We start from the raw sequence: 22,095 nt of genomic DNA, 5'->3' as shown, positions 1-22,095 counted from the left end.
TTGACTGACTGTTCAGGAGTTCAGTTCGTAAACTCTTTCTTTTCATCTTTGTTTACCGTTCAGGGAGTGTCAAAGAGTGAAATCAGGGAAAACATCCCGAAAAATAGGGAGAGGATAGGATTTTCTAATTCATGGTCTTTACAGGAGTTCAATCTGTCGAATAAGGAGTGTTTACAGGAGAATTAATGTTTCATTTGATTCTGAAAGAAAACAGAGTAAAGGAGAATGAATCTTGTTGAGTTGAGTCTTGAGTTGAGTCTTTGTTCACAATCACTTCCTTAGAATAACGAACCATAACAGAACAAGGAGCGAAGCAACTTTACAGTTCAATCCGGTTCAGGGGAAGGAGAATGAATAAGGAGTCTTGAAACACTTTCTCATCCAGCCAGCCAGCCGCTTTACCGAGTTAAAGAGTGAAATCTGTCGAATGAGTGAAAGAAGGTGAATGAGTTTACTGTTCCTGAATAAATAGGATCTAGAGGAGAAGGAGTCTTTCATTCAGTAGCTCAGGGAATGAAGTAGCTCATTCATCGGAAAAGGAAGAAGCTGCTTTAATAGGAGTAAGTAGCTCTCCCGGAAAGCAGCTAAGCTAATTCATTGAGGATTGACTGACGAATTACCTCTAGCCAAAAATATCCCAAAAAATAGGGTAAAGCATCGATTTTATCCAAAAAAATAGACAGAAGATAGAAAAAATTAATTAATGGTCCGTCAGAGTTCCAGAAGGAAAAGGTGAAAGAAGGAGCGAAGCAATGAATGAGACAGAGTTGCAGAGGTTCAGGAGTTCAGGGGAAGGTTTTCGGTTGATTCCTCTTTTACTGTTCAGGGAGAATGAGTAAATGAATGAATTAGCTGCTTTACCGAGTTCAATCAGGGCAGGGGATAGAGTCAAACAAAGGTGAAGGGGCGAAGCCACGAGCGAGACCGAGTTCAATCAGTCAAAGAAAAGGAGAAAGAATCAATAGGTTCAGGATTGAATGAATTTAGCTTTACCTCGTGAAAGAAGAAATTCCGGTCAGGGAAGGAATAGAGCTTCAGGCAGAAGAAGAAAATGCAGGTGAATGAGCTTCTCTTTCTTTCTTTCTCTTTCTGTAAAGGAGAATTCATCTTGTCTTGTTGTCTTGCTTTCGTCTTTCAATTCTCTTTGATTTACTCTCCTGTAAAGAAAGGTTCTTCAAAGAGCTTTACCTCCAGAAATAAGCTCAGAGAATATCGGTTCAGGAGAATGCATGTTTCATTTGATTCTCCCAGGAAAAGGTTTGAGGTCTCTTTCCTTCCGAACTAATTACCTCAAAAATGGACGAAAATATCCCTAAAAATAGACAGAAGATAGAATTTCAGAATTAATGGTCTTTACAGTCGAATGAATAAGGAGTTTCGTTTTTCCTTTCTCTTTTTGACCTTGTTCAATCAGGTTCAGGAGAATGACTCTTGAGTTTCGTCTCCCTTCTTTCATTCTCTGATTCTTCTTTCTTCTCCCTGAATTTCTTCTTGAACTGTAAAGTCGAATTAATCTTGAGTTGAGTCGAATTCATCGATAGTCTTTCCTCGACAGTAAAGCAGCTAATTCATTGATTCTTCTTCTTTCATTCTCGTCAGGTTCAGGAGAAAGATCAAGTTCATTCGCTTCTCTTTCTATCACTGTAAAGTCTCATTCTTCTTGTCTGAGTCTGATTCTTCAATCAATTCATTCTTTCACTGTAAACCCCTTAAATCAGGTCAGGGAATAGAGTCAAAGGTTTAAGGTTGAGTCGAATTCATCCTTCTTACCTTACAGTCTCGTAAATGAATTAGCTAGAGAATGAACCTATTTCCCTTGTTTTCTCTTTCGTCTTGACTTCCGGAGCTTTCCCTTGTTCAAGAGTGAAATGGCCTCAAAAATAGGGACAAGTGATTGAGCTCAGTCTCGTATCGGTCGTAGTAGCGTTAGCGTGCCAAGCCCTACCATGTTCGATGAGTGAAGATTCATCTTTTTTAAGCAGAAAGAATATGAATGCAATCAATCTATTCTTTGATTAGCCTGTTGCCGGTGCCCTCTTCAAAAGCGGAGATCCTCTATCAATCTCTTTCCCGAAAAAGCAGTTAAGAGACCTATGGAAGTTTGGATTCAGCCCTGTAGGAACCATACCATAAACCATAACCATATCATAGATGAATAAATATCCCAATTTTCGTTGACCGTGAAAAGCCTGACGGAGAATATGGTCTATTCTCTAGGGCATCCGACAAGAGAGCAGCTATTGAAGACCTTGGAAGAAATAGCTGAAAGGTGGAATCCATATCCGCTCTAAGAAAAACTCTCATTCAGATAAATGGCTAAGCCTTATAACTACACTAATCGATCTCTTCCCAAAAGGAGCGAGTCATAAAAGCCAATTCATGCTGCTAGTACGTGGGAAGCGGGCCGAGAGAGTTTAGGCCTTAGCAGCTAAACGAAAGAAAGGGTTCCACATCGAAGGATGAAGACCTATAGCATCTTACTCAGAACCAACAAGAGACCTCTGAAAGATATAACGACTATTGAGTCCGCTGATTCCGCTTTGGTCGTAGATTAACTACAAGGAAGGTAGAGTCCAAAAAAGCACAAAATTGAACCGATGCAACAACGAGATAGGATTCCACATCTGCTTCTGCTCGACCTTCAGATTCGAAAGAAAATAGGTAGGTTAGGAAACCCATCCTTGCCAGTCAGGATGAAGGGGCTTACTAAATGAATGATTAACACTGTCTATTTGCTACTCTGACTAAATTAGTTGCAAACCGCTAGCTTACTCTTTTAGTAAGACATGCTAGAACCTCCGCTTGGAAGCAGCACCTCGCCTTTCTGGACTTAGCCTTAGGCCTTAGAACTGGACCGAGTCTTGCTTCTTTCACCAGTGATAGGGGCGACCTCAGCTTTCGAACCGAACGTAGTAGCAGCTTCGCCTTTGAAATCGGAGACTGTTCCAATTTCCTACTGAGATAGGCAAGCAACGACATTTCTTTAAGGAGCGTGCAGCGTTTATAAACAACCATAGAGATTTTCTCTCTAGTCTTTCTTTTTTGTCAATGTTGAAATTGCATCATCTCAAACTTCATCGAACCTAGCAAGAAAACCTGTACTTCTTTACTTCTTTCCGGTTAGTTCAAGAAGGGCCATCCCATGCTGTCCTACCAAGTCCCCGTGCTTTAATGCAGTCCACGGTTATTAAGCCGCTAACGCGCATTTGAGAATATCTGTTTCTGTTAATTCCTCTTCGGTGTCGGATCTTCCCTTATCTGTCAATGATAGCCTTCGCTTGAAAGCATTACTTAAACTTTCACTTTACAGTCCATCGTTCAGCTTCAACTTTCGTACATACGTAACTAGCTTTAAATAGAACCTTGGCTAAATTAGCAGCTATCAACTAGTTGACTGACAGTTAAAGGAATTTCAAAGCAAGTCGGATAAACTGGCAGGCCATTGATGCTAGCACTTTCTCTTCTTTCCAGGTTTTCTTTTTCTATTTTCGGATAAAAGAGTCGAGTTCCTTCCTATCCCTATCCAGCAACTATCAACTATTAACGATACCAACCAGTTCCGAATTAGCATTAGGCATTCATCCTCTTTCGGGTATTTCAAACAAAACCTGCTCCTAACGAACCAGCTCTTTCTTTCCTGCTTGTAAAGCTGCTAGTACCAAGGTAAACCAAGAATTATATCCTTTATCTACTTCTATAATTCAATAGTAGCTTTCCATGCAAGTGAAATAAAAGAATACGAGCTAAGCGAATGGATTCCATCCCTATCTTTCTCTTTTGTACCAGTTAATTAGCTGAGAGTTCTTTTCATTTTTGCATTTGACTGCCTAATTCTCTTTCCCTTCCCCAACCTCTAATAAGCTATTTATCCTAATTTAGGATACCGATACCCGGCCTTGCTTAGCTAGGGAATTACAACTTGTTTTTCTTCTGTAAGCTGTAAAGAATGAACTCTAAATAAGGATCTCCTGCTTTCAGATTCTCAATATACTAGAATATACCTCATCAGAGTCGAGGATAACTGGCTCATCAAAAAGAGTGAGAGGTGCTTTCCATGTAAGCTTCTATTTTTGTCAATTGAATTAGCTGCTTCTAAGTTCTAAGGAAATCTCCCTTAGTGTACTCTCGAGCTTTCAGAAACGATCTTAGCCAAACATTGACTTTAATCAAACTTTTGGCGCTGGCTTTTCAAAACATATATAGCTTAATGAATGCTAATGCTATACACTAGTAATATCTAAATTCAGAGTTCTTCTGAGGAAGACATGGTAAGGGGAATTTCATCCTGCCTAATATCTTTATCTGAAGGAAGGCTAACTCGTCTTCTGATACAAGTCACCCAAAGGTCACATGCTTCAAACAAAGAATTCGTTCTCTCCCTGCCGAAGAACAACCTGAAAGTCATCCACTTAGATTAGCTATATATATCAACACTTTTGGGGCGAATTACTACATTCCGTCACACAAGATCAGGCTTGATTTAATAGGGTTATAAAATGGAATCTTCTATTGCCTCTGACTTAGAATATATAATATAATACAGGAATTACAACAATAGTTATAAGAAAAAGAGATCCCTTACACTATAGAGACTTCTACATATTACATGTATGTCGCGAGGTATAGAAGAATCTTCTCTTCATTATAATGTCAAAGAGATCCCTTAACGGTCGACCCTTTCACTCTCTTTTTTTTCTTTCTTTTTGAAATAACCTAGAGCCAGCCACAAAAGAAATTGTGGTATACCGTCGGGAAGGATTGATTTTCTCTTGTCAAGAAAAGAAAGACTAAGCAGACAACGAGGCAAAGATAGCAGACTTGCCTCGATACAGGAAGATAGCATAGGGACATTGCTCCGGACTAGTTAAGTAGTTGACTTACCTCTGCTTGGCGAGCTCCTCTTTTCTCTTAGTAAACTACTATACATATACATATTGTAAACTCTGCTTTTATGGAAGAGCCGACTCCACGAGATAAGGCTTCCGCTAGGGGATATGAGGCTTTCGTTCGATACAAAAGATTCATCGGGTTGTTTTGGCTTACTAATCCGATAGAAGAAGAATCACATGTATGCGTGCTAAGCGGTGGGCAAGCGAGGATAAGCAGAAGCTATGGAATATCGTCTTTCCTTGCTTTGGCATTCAACATTCAGTAAGTAGGTCAAGCAGTAAGTAGGCTAAATAGGCACTTTCTTGCCCTGAAATCCTCCTTTTAGGACAGAGGGGAGTATTGACCACTTACTTTTTTCATGCAAAATTGTTTAATATCTTTCTTCTATGCTCTTTAGTGAGGGAGAATTTATAGATAGTAATGCTGCAACCAATTTGAGCTCTTAACAAATCCCCCGTGGAGGCAGTCTTAGAAAAGCATTGGAGGAGAACTAAGCTCTTACAGTTGCACGAAAAGCAGCATAAGCGGAAACAGGAGAAGCAGAGGAGAGGTAGGGAGAGAGGTCTTTCATGGACTAGATCCCACGAGATTCTGACTGATAAACCAACAACGTTTAATGATGAGAATTGAATCTTCCATCTAATGATCAGAAAAGGCGTTAGACAACAATAAAGAAAAAGCCCGTATCAAAGAAATCCTATCGCTCCACTACTTTCCTCTCCTTGTCATTCGATCCCACTTCCTCCACGTATCACTCGACTTTCAGTCCTAAGTGGAGCTACCACATGTAGAAACCTAGCTACAGCTACCAAAGCTTCCGATAAAGCCCTCTCCGTTGGAATGGAAAGAAGATACGAATCTTGTGTAAATTTGCATTTCACTATTTCTATTTATTGGAAGAGGATGGGAAAAGGACTCTCGCTCCTTGTACGCCATGCCCCCATTTAAAGAGCTTCCTTCGGTTGCCTCGGATTCAAAGGATTCAAAGTAGAGTCACTAAGTCCCAGAATCGGTGAACTCACAATTTTGTAAATTCACTCTTTATCTGCCCTATAATATCAAATATAAGTAATGATAGAAAGTGCAAAACGTGATCGTTCCCGTTTGCATGGATATTTTCTTTTATTTGCCATCTGTAACCTGTCGTACGAGCTACCTTTGCTATAGAAAGAGTAAATACCCTTCAACCTTGTTTTTTGGCCTCTAACCTTCGTTCCTTTGATGTGGCTAAAGCCCGATGCAAGGTTCTTTTCCAAGACCGAAGTCTGGAGCCAAAGCGCATCCCTAGAAAGCTAATTTGATACACACAGTTTATCCGCCATTTATTGGGGGTATTCTGACTAATACTATATACTACTACTAAATACTAGAAATAGAATATAAGTAATTTGCTGGCACTTTCATCTAGTTAAGAGAGCCTTTTGCCATGCCCGGTTGGGGGCGAAGAGTTGGGTTGGTGATCGACTACCTCTACTTCATCTTCATATACTTCTAATGATATAGATATGGAGCCTCTTCTCAAGCAGCCTATACCATGATTCAATCTTTCTTACTAAGGATGATGGGCGTTAGCTCAGTTGCGAACAGCCTGAAATATGAAATGTTAATTAGCCTGTGGCTACTTCACTCTTCAACTCGGGATGAAATAAGCAACATCAATATCTTAGTCAGTGAGAAACTCTAAAAGTCTAAGCAGCCTTAGCTCATCAATTAACTCATCGGTACGCCCCTGACTCTGACTATAGTCCTTACTTACCTCAGGAGATAGCCAGGGGGAAAGGACGGGAGAATAGAAAACAAGACGAATCCAGTAGGCCTGCTATTTGAAAGAGATTCATTCCTCCCTTCTCATTCAAAGTCAAGGCCATAAATCTAAATCATACAATAGAACAGTCACATCAACCATTGCCTCTTAACTATCTGATAGAGGACTGAAGCCGGTCACGAAGACTCAAAATAGGCTTGTGTCAATTAGACTAACTAACTTCCTTACAGACCGGATCCCACTTCAGTTAATTCAACAGCTGCTTCCAGGCCTGCCTTAGATGATGCTGGAGAGATGGGGAACTCTTTGTTTGTCTCCCATTTGGGTGTAGGAAATTCAGCCTATGGAAGTCAGAGATATGGAATCCCCGGTTTTGGAATAGATTTACCAGAGGTAAAGACCGGGTAAGGATTTGGCATTGAATCCAATGGGGAAGTGATTTGGCTTTCTAAACTTTTCCTTCCTATGTTCCCACGTGATCAGTTAAGAGTTGATGCTTAAAACTCGGGCGGTGTAGTAAGACGACTACTTCTACTTCCTAGCCTCAAAATAGAGAAGATGGGAAGGAGCCCTATCTTGGAAAAGCCATAACCAGCCTCTTTATTTATGTACGTACACCTTTGTTTCAAGGTGGGGCCGCCCTTCCTCCTACTAATCCGGCCATTTTCGAACCTTTCTTTCCCACCCCATTCAATGGAGGACTTCTCAATTCTTGCGATTCCCCCAGCCCCTTTAGCTTATTATCAAATCAAAGACTCAAAAACGAGGGTTCCACACACACCTTAGCTCGGCTAAATTGGTTTAATGATCTCTTTCTTCGATAGGACGGTCCGGCGCTCCGCGTGGTTATATTCGTAATGTTCCGACTCGCCAGTCATTATGAATCTAATGCCATGGCGAGGCAAGGGGGGAGGGAGAACTACGAAGCTTCGTAGACTCGCAAAATTGCTCCCCTTAGAATGCAAGCAAGGTCGCTTGCTTACTCTCCGTTGGCGGCAAGAAAGGAGGCATTGGAAAGAAAGACTAGACCATACTAAAGTCAAGAGGCATTCGAGAAGCAACTAGTCGCTTCTGGACAAGCTTCTATCAATCAGGCCGACCACTACATAAATCAAGAGATCCATATACCAGTCATGAGCGATAGCGAAGCCATCGCGCAAGGCAGGATCGAAGAGCTTAGTGGGAAACACTCAGGAAAGGAGCAGATCAGGGGTTGTGCGCCCTCCGCCCCATCTTACTAATAATAATGAAGGGCTTTGATGCCAGCAAGCACCCTTGTTGTTGTTGGGGAGTAGGGTTCCAAACCTTGTTAGTCTTTTTATATAATAAGGTTCCATTTCTCTAATAATAAGATAAGGCTATTCAGCCCTTCCTTCAACCGGGTTTGGCTTGCCCCTTGTATAGGTTGGAGCTATGAAGCTGACCTTCTTATTATAATAAGGGTAAAGGGTTCAGCTTGCTGCTCGCTTTTTTCTCACTTCCGAGAGGCCAAGGGATTGGATTGAACCTATGATCAGATCAGTGGGCTACCATAGTTGACTTTTTTCGTGGTGTTGTTGAAAGCGAATTTGGAAGTAGGCCTCACTTTTCGGAGCTGGGAGCAGCTCACACTATGGTGGAGGAGGTGCCGTGAAGATATAGGAGTGTGAGCAGTACGAGCTGAAAGGCTCCCATACTGTTTGGAGGGCAGGGGGCATAGATGCCAAACAAACCTGACCCCTATCTATCGTCGTAGAAGCAGTTCCTAAGAAAGATTATGGTTCTCGGGTATCCAATCAATTAATCCCCCAAACCGGGCTTAAGCAGAAATGAAAGGGTAGGGTGAGGGATAAGGAAGGGGGGAAGCCCCTAAATTGAAGGCTTCCCTCGCTCGCACTAACGCTCGTTTATACAACAGCGAGTGGAGTGCATAAGCCCCTTTAGAGATAGGGGCGAGTACTACACCAACTAGCTCGTAAGTCAAGTATGGAACGAGCCTTGTCTACGAACTTTAGAGATAGGGGCGAAGCAGCTCGACCGATAGGGAGAGGGGCGACCTCGTCTTGCTTGCTTCTGGCGAAACTTAACACACTAGATAATCGACATTCTTTTATGGTAGGAATACGACTTTTTAGGCCGACCACAATACAAGTCATGAGCGATAGCGAAGCCAAGCCGGATAAAGGCGAGCAGCCCAACTAGCAATAGCAAACGGCCTACTTATAGCCTATCTTTCCCCTGACTGACTCCCTATTCTCTCTTAAAGCTTTACAAGCTCAGAAAATGGAAATGATTCACGTTTTCCTCAGCTCAGCTCAAAAGGCAAGGGGAATGAATTCGAGAACTTTATTGACATTGAAAGATATGTGTACCAAACAAGAAATATGCCGATTGATGTACCAGCCAAGCCAGCTCGACCGGGATATTTGATTGGACAGAAGAACAACGGATTGAACAGGACAGGACAACCGGGAAGGGAAGCCTGACATAGATATTGATTTGAACAAAGGAACTCAAATCAAACCGGTACCAGAAACCAAAGAAGAGATGGAATTCCAGATTGAACAGATGACCGACCTACAATAAGATGCAAATCTCATTCCGTCTTCCATTCTCTAAGGCGAACTAATGACTCATACAATGAATACAGGCACACATGAAAGACGAGCGAAAAATGATGAATTTGCCTTCAAAAAATGTCCCAGTAAACCACTTATGATGACTTCGCCCTTACCTACCTGTGCTGGAGCCTCTCCTGGACTGATTGAACGAGGTAAAGCTATTTTACGGTCTCGTTGCTGCGCTCCTCTCCCTTCCGGATTTCACTCTTTTACTCGACTGTAACAAAGATGAATTAGACTGAACTACTGAACCAGATGGAACTACTGAACCAGAACCTGAACAGGAAGTCAAGCCGAAAGCAAGATGAATGATCCTGAACTCCTTCACCAGTATTACCATCAGTTATTGCATTAAGGAAGGAAAGAAGAAACATAAACATTAATGAGAGTTTACAGAACAATCAAGCCCGAATTCCCCTGGATGGAAAGGAAAGGAAGAATGTGGACAGATGGAACCAAAGAGGAGCTCTCCCTGCTTAGCGCAGGCTACATTGGACCCCTAGATCATGAAGAAGGTGTCCCCTACACCGGACCGGAATCTCCATCCCGATTGGGAACCACAAAAGTGATTATCAATGGCTGGTTGAGCTCAAGCTCTTGCTTCTTGGTCACCACAGAAGCAGAACCAAAGCGAGGAGGGCCCACACCTTAGTTGTTCTATACCTTGCAGGAGAAGGGTTCAAGTACCCGGGATTAATTAAGTGGAATATTAGCCCGGAAATGCAACTCTAACAGCTAGGTTTCGAGAGGGCTATATCGATCTTGGAAACAGGGGAAGAAAGGGAGGAAGGAATGAGATTCTTTATAGCCCTTTCCAGACAGACCTTATGTAATTTCCTTCGGTTGGGTTAGCTTTTTGGTAGGAAAGGCGGTAGTAGAGTTGCCTCAGGTCCTTCTGACTCTACTCTTTGTTTTCCAGGCGGGGATGCCCATTGTTCCCTGCTCTAACTCCTCTGATTTCCCTTTGCTTTCTTTATTACTTCTCGCACGTGCCCAGTCTCAACGTCACTTCCCAAACCAAAACAGCCTTTCTTTCCCAGATCTATGAAAGGTGAAACGTTGAAGGTCCACAACAGGTAAGATAAATGAACAAGTTTCTTTTGTATTGTATTCGAGTGAGGGCCGGAGCTCGTATGGATACATTACTTCATTGTTCTATGTTCTATGAGGCCTTGCACTAAGCACATACTCTCCGAGGGTCGCGAAGTGTAAAGATCCGGTCTTTGCCAACCGTCGTTAAGAACAACAAAATCGATTGTGTCTTCGACACTATAACTATAGGCGGGACCAGTTGTAGGATGATCGCCGAGTGGCGTTCTGCTCGATTAAGCGAATGCGAGTGAGGGATAAGCTTTCCCCGTTCGCTAGGAGGGAAACTCGGGAAGAGTTCAGGCAGAAATAGATGGTTCAAACCCCTTTGGAAACTATTAGTCAAGCGTGCCATATATATTGAGGGACTCCATATCATTCATTATTAAAGCGACAAGGTAACCTTAATGAAAATCGATAAACGGGAGTTTCCTAATAATGAGCAATGCTGGTAACAGCAAATGGTTCCTAACCTCATCAAAATCTGAGTATGGCATATCCGACGAGACGGCAAGACGCTTGGACAAGTAACACGATGAACCGTACCTGTATCTCTAGGCGCTATTCTGTCTTATTATGTAGATCATGTCTTCCTTTTCGGGTTCCAAACCTCCCCTTCTCTAATAGGGGAAAGTCAAGACCCACGCCTAGGGATATACAAGCGCCATTCTTCAGATGGATCGCTGTTCAATAGTGATTGTAGCCGGGATAAGCAGGCACGAACTTATGTATAGCGCCCTAGTTTGGTTTGTTAGTACAAGTAGCTAAGAGGGCTGGGAAGTACGACTTGCGTCAAACTTGTGAAAGAATACTTGCAGCGCACCTGCTGAACAAGGCTCCTTGAAAGTCTTTCGGGGATTACCAGTTCTAGAGGGACCCACCATTGTACTTCTAGGGGAGGGTATAAGATAGCGGAAGGCCACGGCTTTTGTGAGGGTTCCGCACAATACGGTCGGGTATGCCACCAGCATAAATGAGGCACACAAGAAAGACTGGCGCGATCTCGATTTAATGCCAGCCTCGAAGTGATTCGCTAAGTCGGGTAGCGGCCGCCTATTGTAGAATCGTCGATAACCTGGCTTTACTATCATGTGTGTAAAGATTGACTGTATAGGCATACTTTAACCGTTTGGCAAGTCAAGGGACCCTGAAATCCGCTCCTTAGCTATAACGTTCCAGAGTCATGCAGAACAGACACTAACCGTCCGAACATTACTTGACTATTAATTAATTGGACCTTCAAGGAACGAATAGAGTACAAAAACGAAAGATGAGAGTAACCAAAAGAGCTAGGGATATTAATAAAGGCCGTAGCAAGGAGACTTTAAAAGACCTGTTAGAGTCAAGCCTCAACTTTCATAATGTGAGCTTTAGTAGGATAAAAGAGCAATCCCAAGACTAGCTTTCCCGGACAATGTATATTGTGAAATGGTGGTGCTATAACAAATCCAGAGTACCTTAACTTGCGGTTGCCGCACAAAGAAAGCAGGTCACCTTAACCAGTCATACCCATTTATGGAGATATTCTGTATCTGAAGCTCAAATTAAAGCCATGAAACAAGTAGCTACTCCTACTGCAATTGCAATTGGTGGCTTCTTTTAAGCCAGCCCACCAAAGAATTCAACCTCGACTCCCCTCTACCAGAGAATCCATGAATTCCGGGCACCTTCAGTAGCAGCAGGAATGGGAAAGACAAATAACCAGCCAACTATGTATGCCTTCCTCTGATCTTCCTTATGGAATGGGTTCCTCCTTAGAATTAACGAGATCGTTAGTCTTGGATGAATCTTCTTGAAAGGGGTCGATCAACCCTAGAGGACTCGATGACTTAACAGTCCAGTGAATAAGCTGATTCAGAGAGATAACCCGAGCTTTAGACACTCGCACTACTTCTGAATCTCGATAGAAATGGGGAGTGCCAGATGCGGAATCAGTTCCAGTCCCAGCTGCTGAGGTGGCGTAGTGAGAGGTGAGAAGAATAACAAGAGAAGCAGCGAAAGATCCAGCAGTAGTATATTCGGTTGTTTGCGGTGGAATAGATTCAACAAGCATCCGGGCCAGTAGATCCAGAGCAAATAGGCGTTGACTTAGTTGCTTTTGCAGTGGATTCTAATCCCGATGTTGATCCGAGGCAACTTACCGGTGATAGTCGCAGCACCAGGAGCTTTCAAGGGAGGCAGACATGTATATCTCGATAGTAGCCGTGGCATACCTTCCGGATCGAGGGTCCCCCCCGGTAAACACGATACAGTCAAAATACCTGCGGGGGAGGAGGCCCTTCTAACTTAAGCTCAAGCATTTACTCGTCTTGGGGCTAACGTGGGATCTGCTCAAGGACCTACCTACCGGTTTAGGTAAATATCTAATGGGCTCCCTGACGGGAGAGGTCATTTTTTGAGGAGAAAGTATGCGCTTTTCTAAAATGGTCGGAAGAACGGGTTTCCAAATTCATTAATATATATTTATTACCGGTGGTTTTTATGCAAAAAAGACAAAACGGAATTGGATTTCCACTCATAAGGAAGGAAGGTTAGATACCTTTGACAGGGTTGTCTTTTTGGTTGAAATGGGATGGTGTTCAAACTCCCGAAATGCAGTCTAGACAGCGGGCCCTCCCCTTTCTGACTGGACTGACTCTCAGGGTCAATCTCCTCCGGAGCATGCTGCACAGCCACTCATTCGTCCTGACCAAATAGTCGAATCTATCTCTCAGCGATTCTTTTCTCCACTAAGAACCCCTTCCCAACCAGCCCGCCCGATCTATTTTGTAAGATCGGCTAATTCAAAGGGGTGAATCTGGTCCGAAGTTGTCGGAACGAATCGTTTGCTTTATCGAAGCTTTATTAGGGGGTCTTGGTTGGCCCCCTATTTTCAACCATTACAGTAGGCATCGACCAGCTTTGCGATACGGACGGACACAAAAAAGAACGCAGGCAGCGGAAATGCAAAAGAGAAGAGAAAAGATTCCCGACCCAGAGCATGTTATTGACTCAACCACAAATCTGTTGAATGAAGGTAGCTTGCTTACTCTCAGCCGCTAGTTAGAAGGAAATCCGTTGACTTCGTTTATGCCCTTATGCAGTAAAGAAAGCAAGTGAGGCGGGCTAAGCTTCCATTCGAAGTAAGGTAAGAGGATTCGATCTTGCACCATCTTCAACTCTTCTCGGGATCCGGTGTTTTTCGAGAAAAGGTCCGATCCATTAATATCATGATTGGGTCGCCCAGGCCAGATCTAGAGTGAAATATCATGATCGGGTCGACCAGGCCAGATCTAGAGTGAATAGAAAATCGAAAACGTACATAGCAGTTCCAGCTGAAATACTAGGAATAATTATACCACTTCTACTAGGAGTAGCCTTTTTAGTGCTAGCTGAACGTAAAGTAATGGCTTTTGTGCAACGTCGAAAGGGTCCTGATGTAGTGGGATCGTTCGGATTGTTACAACCTCTAGCAGATGGTTTGAAATTGATGATAAAAGAACCTCTTTCACCAAGTAGTGCTAATTTCTCCCTTTTTAGAATGGCTCCAGTGGCTACATTTATGTTAAGTCTGGTCGCTCGGGCCGTTGTACCTTTTGATTATGGTATGGTATTGTCAGATCCGAACATAGGGCTACTTTATTTGTTTGCCATATCTTCGCTAGGTGTTTATGGAATTATTATCGCGGGTTGGTCTAGTAATTAGGGGGCGGCCGTTCGGTCGCCTATGATACTAGGACCAATAGGTCAAAAATGGGTTTGTGCCGCAGGTGTTGAACGATCTACTCTACACAGGTGTGGGCTTACAGGGCTAGGGCTCATAAACCCTTTCTTTCATTCATCAATAGGGTCCTGGTCGGTCACTTTTCCGGGCCGGGATCGATAAGTGGAAGTCATAAAAAAGAGATCTTTCTCTTCGTACCTCAGATCAAGAGGAAAAGATTCGTTGTCTTTTCACCGTCTATTCTTCTTTGTCAACGCCACGTTGGACCTAAAGGAAAAGGCGCTACTTAGCCCTACATTAGATTAATAGAAGTCAGCGGCAGAGTTAGCCTACTATACCCTACTAATTGTATTGTTATTGTATAGTAGGCGAGCGAGTTAGCGAAGACGCTTAGGCTAATAGATAAGAGAGCGTCGGTGCGTAGCCTTCATTCTACTACGCTACGCAAAGGTTACGAAGTCACTTAGCTGTTAGGAGAGTCAAGGGGGAACGCCATACCTACATAGAAGAACCGCTGTTCGTTGACTTTCTAAGGTCTAACCTTTCGCTCCCCTACTGAAAAGGAGCAAAGCAGCTTCGCACCACTGATAGACTACTTCAGATTCAATTCAAAAGATCCTACTTAGTTTCGTAAGCCTTTGTCATTGTCAGTCAACTAAGTAGGGCCTGAGGCCCCCTGCGAATCCGTCAATCTCAGGAGCATGCATCAACAAAAGGATGGTCCCCTATGCATTTCATTCTTTCCGGAAGGGAACAAAAAAGAAGTACCCCCATCATGGTGAACCTCTCCTTGTGATCGGGATGAGGTAGATGCCTCCCAGCCGGGGGGCGGATCGAATCGGAGTTTCCTTAGGTAGCCACCGACCTACAGTTATCCTTAAACTTCCGTGCTTGGTGGAGAAGAAGCGAACAAAGGTACGCTCGCTTCCTGTCTTGTTCTCTGCTGCGAACTGGGATCGCTCGCCAGCTAGGTCAGATTGGAGCAACCTTTTATGAGAACATATGACCCTTATTCGGGGACAAGGGGCAGAAGGACCTCTCGATCTACTTACAGCTGCCCAGGAAGAAAAACGTCGTCTAGGCGTTCCCTCTTGCTCCGATCTCCCCTACGCCTAGGACATTGTCTGGGCCAAGAGCCATAGTTAGTTGCTGTTTCCATTTGCTTGTTTTTTTTCTTGTTGTTGATACCGGCCAAGACCCAGACAGATGATGTCCGCTGGTTGGTAGTGAGAGGACTCTTAGTACCTGCATACCCAAAAGAAAGGGGGCGCTGATTACATTCTTCTTCCTGATTTTCTTGCTCTCCCTTAGCAGCGGGGAAGGAGTCCATCTATCTGCCTAGCTTTGGTAGATTTCCTCCAACGCAATCCACAGAAATTCAAGGAATCCCTTGGTGGATAAGTCCGACGACTCAGCTGCAGTGCAGAATTGAGTTTCTCGTCCGGTGGATCTGATCTTTAGGGGGCAATACATACTAAAAGGTTCGAAGAAGGAACGCGCAGAAGAGTATATAACCAACCCACCCTTATAACCTATTCACATTAGTTAGTGAAGCGGCTGGATGCATAAGGGAAGTGCACGTTTGTGAGACCTTAGTCGGGATGCATAGGGAAGTCAACCTACGAGCATGAAAGAGTGTGGTACCGCAGCCCCTCTCTAAGTAAAGGTCAAGTCTCTCTTGAAGAGAGAATGTAAGGAAATTGAAAGAAGCGCAGACAAAGGGTCAAACGCGGTTGCTAGCATCGAAGAGAGCCGTCATAGACGAGAAAGTGGGAGTTCAGACTTGGCGAACGAGCTCTTGCCGAGGGAGAGGAAAGCGGTGCAGGCAAAATAACCATTCCGGTAGTTGATAGTGGAGCAAAGGCTGGATAAAAGATAGATATGCATGCCTTATCATACAAAAGGATGTAGAAAGAGCGGGGTCGATCCCACATCTCATAGAGAGGAGGAATGGAATACTAGGGATGATAAGGGATAACTAACTCTACAGCTCACAGGAATAGAGTCATTCCACATTACTCCCGTTTTTTCATAGCTTTATTTAAGAGAAAATGGGGAGTCAGGCTGAAATGGCTATATGGCTTCAAAATGCTTTTTGAAACGTATGTTGATTGAACTCATAGGTGCTGGGTGAGGGCTTAAAGACCCTAATTTACATAGCCTTCCTGGACACAGATTTTTCCTCGGGGCGGGCTTTCCTATCAAAAAAGAAATAGGGGATCCGGGCCTTTTTTGGGGGATAGATAAAGGGTATAACATAGGGGTCAGTCACATTGTTGAATGTCCCGGGCCCGATTTAGGGAAAGAACTTTTCCTTTGCTGGTCGGGGAAACCCATTCAAGGGTCGAGATGGAGATGGCTCCGCTGCGATAGAGGATGAAGGGGAATCCGTAGGCAACTGGTCGTTACTAGAAGATGAGAAAGATGCTGGCTTAATTGATTAGATTATTAGAAGAGCGAGGTGCAAGTGCTGGCTGCTCAATAGAGGGCTGCGACCCTTCGGACTCTGACTCCCCGCACGGGAGGCGCAGGAAAAACCACTGGTGAAGAAGATCCAGAAGATGCTGATCCAATAGGCCTAAAATCAGGGGGAATAGCAGAACTCGTGCTCATGGAAGGTAAGAAAGAGGGACGGCGAGAACGAGAAGAAGGATCAAAACATCGAAAGCCTTTCTGAGCCCAGGCATGCCCCTTTAAGAAACAGAAGTTTGCTGCACGAGGTGCATCTGACGTACTTGGGCAAGTATATGAGTATAGCATCAAAAATCAGTATAAGACTTTCATAATCAGGTGGCGATCCAAACAGACACAGATCTCGAGTAATATTGCCAAGCACAGAGGAAGGCGGTTGATGAGAAAGCATAATTAGGTGGAAAAGGATGGAAAGAAAAGGCCCCCAACTAACATAGGGCCACTTACCTTACTAGATAGGGGGGGATACGGCTGTCAAAGATCAGAGCAAGAGCCGTATCCATGATATGTGTCTATGCTTCCTTTCCTTTATGCAACCCCATTTTATAGGTATATGGGCAGGAGAACTGATAATCAATTCCATGAGTGGCTGTAAACTGAGAGAAAGCTGATGAGACTCCCCCATCTTAGTCCAAAACTGGAATCCGATGACAAAAGAATCCATTTGCAACCTTAGCTTTAACAAAAAAAGCCGAAAAGCACTGACCCCTATCTAGTAATAGTAAGGTTTGTGCTTAATTCATTCTTTTTTTATAACGAAATACATCCATCATCCATAAACGAGCTTCAAACTAACAACCCCTATGAATTAGTTCTAAGTAAGAAAGGAATGCGATAACCAGAGAGAGAAGGCACGAGGGGCCCCATACATCAGAATGCAAAAGGGTAGAGGGAATTGAAACAAGAAGAAGATTGGAGTAGGTCTTGCCCGTGTTTGGCCAGCTGGCTGCTAAACCAAGAAGAGAATGAAGAACTAGCAAATGCAGGAAGCAATTTCAGGCGTGATAGTTTCTTCAATGTAGTCGAAGACCTAACAACCAACAATCAGACCTATAGTTGCCCTTAGTTGCCAAAGATCAGGAAACTCTTTGTTATGAAGAAACCACAAAGAAAGAAGAGGAGAATGATGCATGAAGGTATAAAGCATATATGGGTTGGGGCGGCACCCTAGAGCTATGACATTATGCGTGTGTAGATCCTTACACAGAGGAAGTCGGAGTCAAGATGGGATAGCTTTGGCGATCATCACAAAGTTGTCCAACCGATCCCATTTTTTGAGAGGCTGACTTTAGGAACCAACATAGCATCATTGAGATGAAGAACATTGCCAGAACGAAATGATAAAGAAAGAGATCTACCAATGTCTGAAATAGAGAGTAGGGTGGGGTCACCGGTGAAGACGACACTTTTGCCTTGGTACGGCGAGGATGAGACAAATGCTGCCGGATTGCTCGTCATATGATGGGTAGCCCCAGTGTAAATGTTAATTAATAAAAAACCATTGAGAAGCTTGGAAGATTAATGCATAATACCAGTTCTTTGATGCGAAGCAAAACGAGAGTTGTAACGCTGTGGACATACGAGAGCCATGTCTCCAGAGAGAATCCTAAGTATACATACCCAACCAAGTCAATTATAGATGAGAACCCAAGAAACTCTCATAGGATTGCTTGCTTCTGTTGTTGATAAGAAGACTGGTGCTTTAGGTTATGAAACTAAGGCCACTTAACTGACTTGATGATTATTTGGAATATACTTCCCTCCCATAGATCTCTTGGGAAATTGATGTCGCCATAGATCTTTGAACCGTTTCTGGGCACTGCACTTGAACCACTAATGCACGAACTGGTATTGTTGTTAGTCACACAGTTACAGTTCTTGTGAGAGTAGCGTGGCAGGGAGCACACTTGACAGGAGATAGACACAGGCAGTAGAGAAAGAAAGAAAGAAAGAGGCAAGCCCCTAATTCTAAATAGAGTAGAGTGTGAGGGGGACCTTCCATTTCCAAGTACAATCCTCCGCCTCAAGGCGTTCTGTTTTTCCAGGAATCCTCGGAGCGCTACTTTCAATCAACCTCAAAGCCCTGCAAGGGATGTGAAGCCCTTCTCAATGTCTTCCACTCACCCAGCCAGGAGGGGGAATCCGTTGATTTCATCCATTCCTAATGATGTGCCGCTGGCCTACCTATTCTCCTAATGCAACCCGGCGGAGCATTCCAATCCTATCTCAATATATGCTCCTCCAAGGCCTAAGGGTGGATTGAATCCAATCCCATCCAGCGCGGGTAGAGTGAACTCATCCGGTAGCGAGAGGAAGATGAAGAATGAAGCTATAGCCGCTCGCCTTTCCGCTATCTGCCTTTAAATGATAGGGAGGCTTAAACATAAACAAAGAGCCCACCAACCCTTCTTTCGAGATCGAATTCTTTCTCTTTGCGCAAAGGTTTCTTTTATCGGCCGATTCCACGTAGGGCACTCTTGGAATTGGAAAGTCATCTGATCCCCTAGGAATTCACTTTCTACAGAACCTAAAAGGTGCCCCAAAATATAGAGCCAAAAGTAGGAGTCTTATATCAGTTTAGTACTCTCCTCGCTTTCTTCAACAGTAAGAGAAGGACGACTTACACCCTCTGGGGACAGGAAGCCTCTGAACCTTTATAACAGCAGATTCCATAGCAGCGGATTCCTTTTTTTCCTATTCTTACCTTCTTTGTGATTGCGCTTGAACTAATAGAAATAGAAGCAGGGGCCTATCGCTTTCTTTTCTCTTTCTCTTCCTGTAGCGGATGCTAGGCGCTCTCAAGAGCTCTTATAGAGTCATATGAATGTGCAGCTCCTGAGAAAGAATAGGAAAGACTTGGTATAGAATCTGTGCCTTCGTTCCGGAGTTCATTAGGAAGCGAGTAGGGGAACCGTTCCTTCCGTTCAGTAAGGGAATACTACTAGCATTACGGGTATTCTAGTTCTGTCGTTAAACTCTTTTTCAAAACCGTTTTCGTCAAGGGCCATGATTTCCATTTAAGTAATACTTCTCAATCAATTGAGTCTGCTAACTCGTTGGGAGAAAGAGAATGAAAGCTGCTCGAATCCTCCGGTCCAAGGGTCAAATTGGATTCTGGGTTCGGTCTATAGGGATCCTCCGCCTCAACCGAGACATCCACCAACTATGATAAGGAAATGCCGTTGGTTAACTAGGTTCCCCTAACTTTCCCGCACCTGAAAGCAACTCTGCCAACCTGCCGAAGGGTTACTACAAGTGGTGTGATGAGATCTGTATTTCAACTTGGTTGATCATCGAGAAAGATATCCAAAAGGCTAAAGGAAGAACCAGTCACTTTATGTATGGAGAACTAGGATAGGAAGATCTCGACGTAAAGCTGGCACAACTCCGTGAAACTCGGGTCAGATAGATTCACTCTCACCACCCTGTCGGTACTGGCTTAAGGGTTTTTCTCAAAAATCAGTAATTAGATTCTTCAGTTCGTCTAGTGTGCGCCCGAGCGGCAGTAAAAGAGAGGCGTGATAAGTGGAATTGTCGTAGCCCTTCCTTACAAAGAAGACCGACCGATCGATCTAGCCATGCGTTCCTAATACGAATTCGTGCCTGCAGCCCTGCTAATCGACAGTTAGAATCATATCCTTCGAGGGCACCTAGTTCAAAGAGGGTTCCCCCTTACATCAACTCGTAGTGGTCAAAATAGAAAAAAGGATGCGAGGTAGCTTGCTTCTCTTTCCCTCCCCAATAAGTTAATCCCATCCACATAAATACATGGATTTTGCAGTTCTAACAAAGGGCTTCAACCCTGCTATCCCGGTTAGAAAGAAAAGTAGACCCTTTCGGAGCAGACTCCACTTCAACCGCAGCAACTTCAAAGAGCCTCAGGCTAAACAGCAGGTTCAACCAGTGCCGTTACAATATTCTCTCTCAGGTAAGACCTGAACAATATCTGTTGCAGCTAGGTCAGTCTCCAAGCTCTTTTCGGAAATCGACTCCTACCTAATCTTAGAGCAGTGTATATACCTTGAGTAGGCACTATGCTTTGACAAACCTTGGTACATGTATGTGGGCTTTTTGCTTCGGTCCTGTCAATCGTCCGTCTCCAATGCAATGTCTTTCCGTTCCGGATATATATATAAAATCGAGGCATTTGACTCTTCCATTAGTGCCCCTTTCCCTTGATGAGTTGGCTTACACTATTTTCTTCAATCAGAATTAGCTTCTTTGACCTTGGCCGGTAGAATGCTTCTCAGGCCTCTTTCTCTTTAATATTAGATGTCTTCCTTGAACTGAAAGAGTAGGAGGAGAAGATCCCCAAATAGGTGAGGTTTGGATTGCAGCTAGCTAGGGATTGGGATAGGGGAGAAAGGCATCCAATGAAATTAATAAGACAATGGGACTTCGATTCTTTCTTGTCTATCGGATTCTGTTGAGAATCAGGGACAACCATCCGACCTTGCCTTGGTTTCTGCATCTGATCGATCGAATTTACCTGAAGACAGTGGGCTAGGGATAGGATTAATCCCGTAGCGTAACGGCTAACTACCTCTAGCCAACCCTCTTGCAAAAGATCTTTGATTAATTAACATCAAGTGTTGAGAACAAAGAAATTGTTGGAGTTGACTTTTCAAGCCAAGCCGCTTGCCCGACCGATCGAGAATAGAGTCAAGGACTTGCCCTTTCGGCCATAGACGGGAAGGGAGCGTGACAGCACATCAAAAAAAAAAAGAGACTCCCACAAGCAAGCACACATAGCGACAATAAATAACAGGAACAACGGCGAATCAGAGAAAAACAAAAGGCGAGGTTCTGAAAGAAAAAGGTATACCATCGCGGCATACTTCTTCCACCAGTATTAGTTCATGCTCTGGTAATATAGATTTGACACCCTCTTCTTGTCTGTCATCAGACATTTCTTCGTCTCCACCGGCGGTTGTGGTAGATGGCAAGACAGAGGCAGAGGTGCTGCGAGTAAGTTGGCAGCGAGTGCAAGAAGCTGGACCAGACGAAGGGACAGAAAGTGTGGCTGGTACAGAAGAAGCGGGAACCATGATTCTCTGACATTTACAACCTTGGCTGAATAGAGGAACTTTCGACCTCGACGACGTCTCCTCCTTCTCCTGCATCTTACGTTTCTTCGGAATCATCTTCCAATCGGAGTTGCCGACGAGTGCCTGAGGAAAGAGAGATTGCAGTCAATATTTGAGAGAAAAGGATGAGGGGTAGGTCAAGAAGGTAGAGTGGGTTACCTGACGATGGCTCTCGGGAAAGGGCAGAACGGGTTCGAGGAAGCGGCAGCTCGAGAAGATCTGCTTGCAGGCGGGCGGGCGAAGAGGAGCAATTCCGCTCAGATAGTCATCCATGGATCAAACTTTCCCAAACCTCCACCAAGACCTAAAGGCGGGAGTGGAAGAAGGAAGGGGCGGTATGAAGGAGCTCTGATGTTGGTCCGTAAGAAGACCAATGCTAGACAGAACTGAAAAAGAAGTATGGCGGAGGGAATTGCTCTCTGACTGAATAGGGGTCTTTGTTACGGCTGAATAGGGGAGGACTAGGCAGACCTTGCCTAAACCCGAATT

The 22,095-nt window shown here is 44.0% G+C and overlaps 1 long non-coding RNA gene across 1 annotated transcript; it reads right to left on the bottom strand.

Moving 5' to 3' along the window:
- Window positions 1–1,957: 1,957 nt before the first annotated feature.
- Window positions 1,958–21,539, bottom strand: LOC111469579. Its single transcript, XR_002714899.1, has 3 exons — window positions 21,428–21,539; window positions 17,562–17,569; window positions 1,958–1,969 (listed from the first exon to the last, which is right to left on the bottom strand). It is a non-coding gene; the product is annotated as an uncharacterized LOC111469579 (long non-coding RNA).
- Between the last annotated feature and the right edge of the window lie 556 nt (window positions 21,540–22,095).

Source organism: Cucurbita maxima, unplaced genomic scaffold, assembly GCF_002738345.1.
Source record: "Cucurbita maxima cultivar Rimu unplaced genomic scaffold, Cmax_1.0 Cma_Scf00040, whole genome shotgun sequence".
NCBI lineage: Eukaryota > Viridiplantae > Streptophyta > Magnoliopsida > Cucurbitales > Cucurbitaceae > Cucurbita > Cucurbita maxima.
This window is presented reverse-complemented; position numbering and strand designations above follow the sequence as displayed.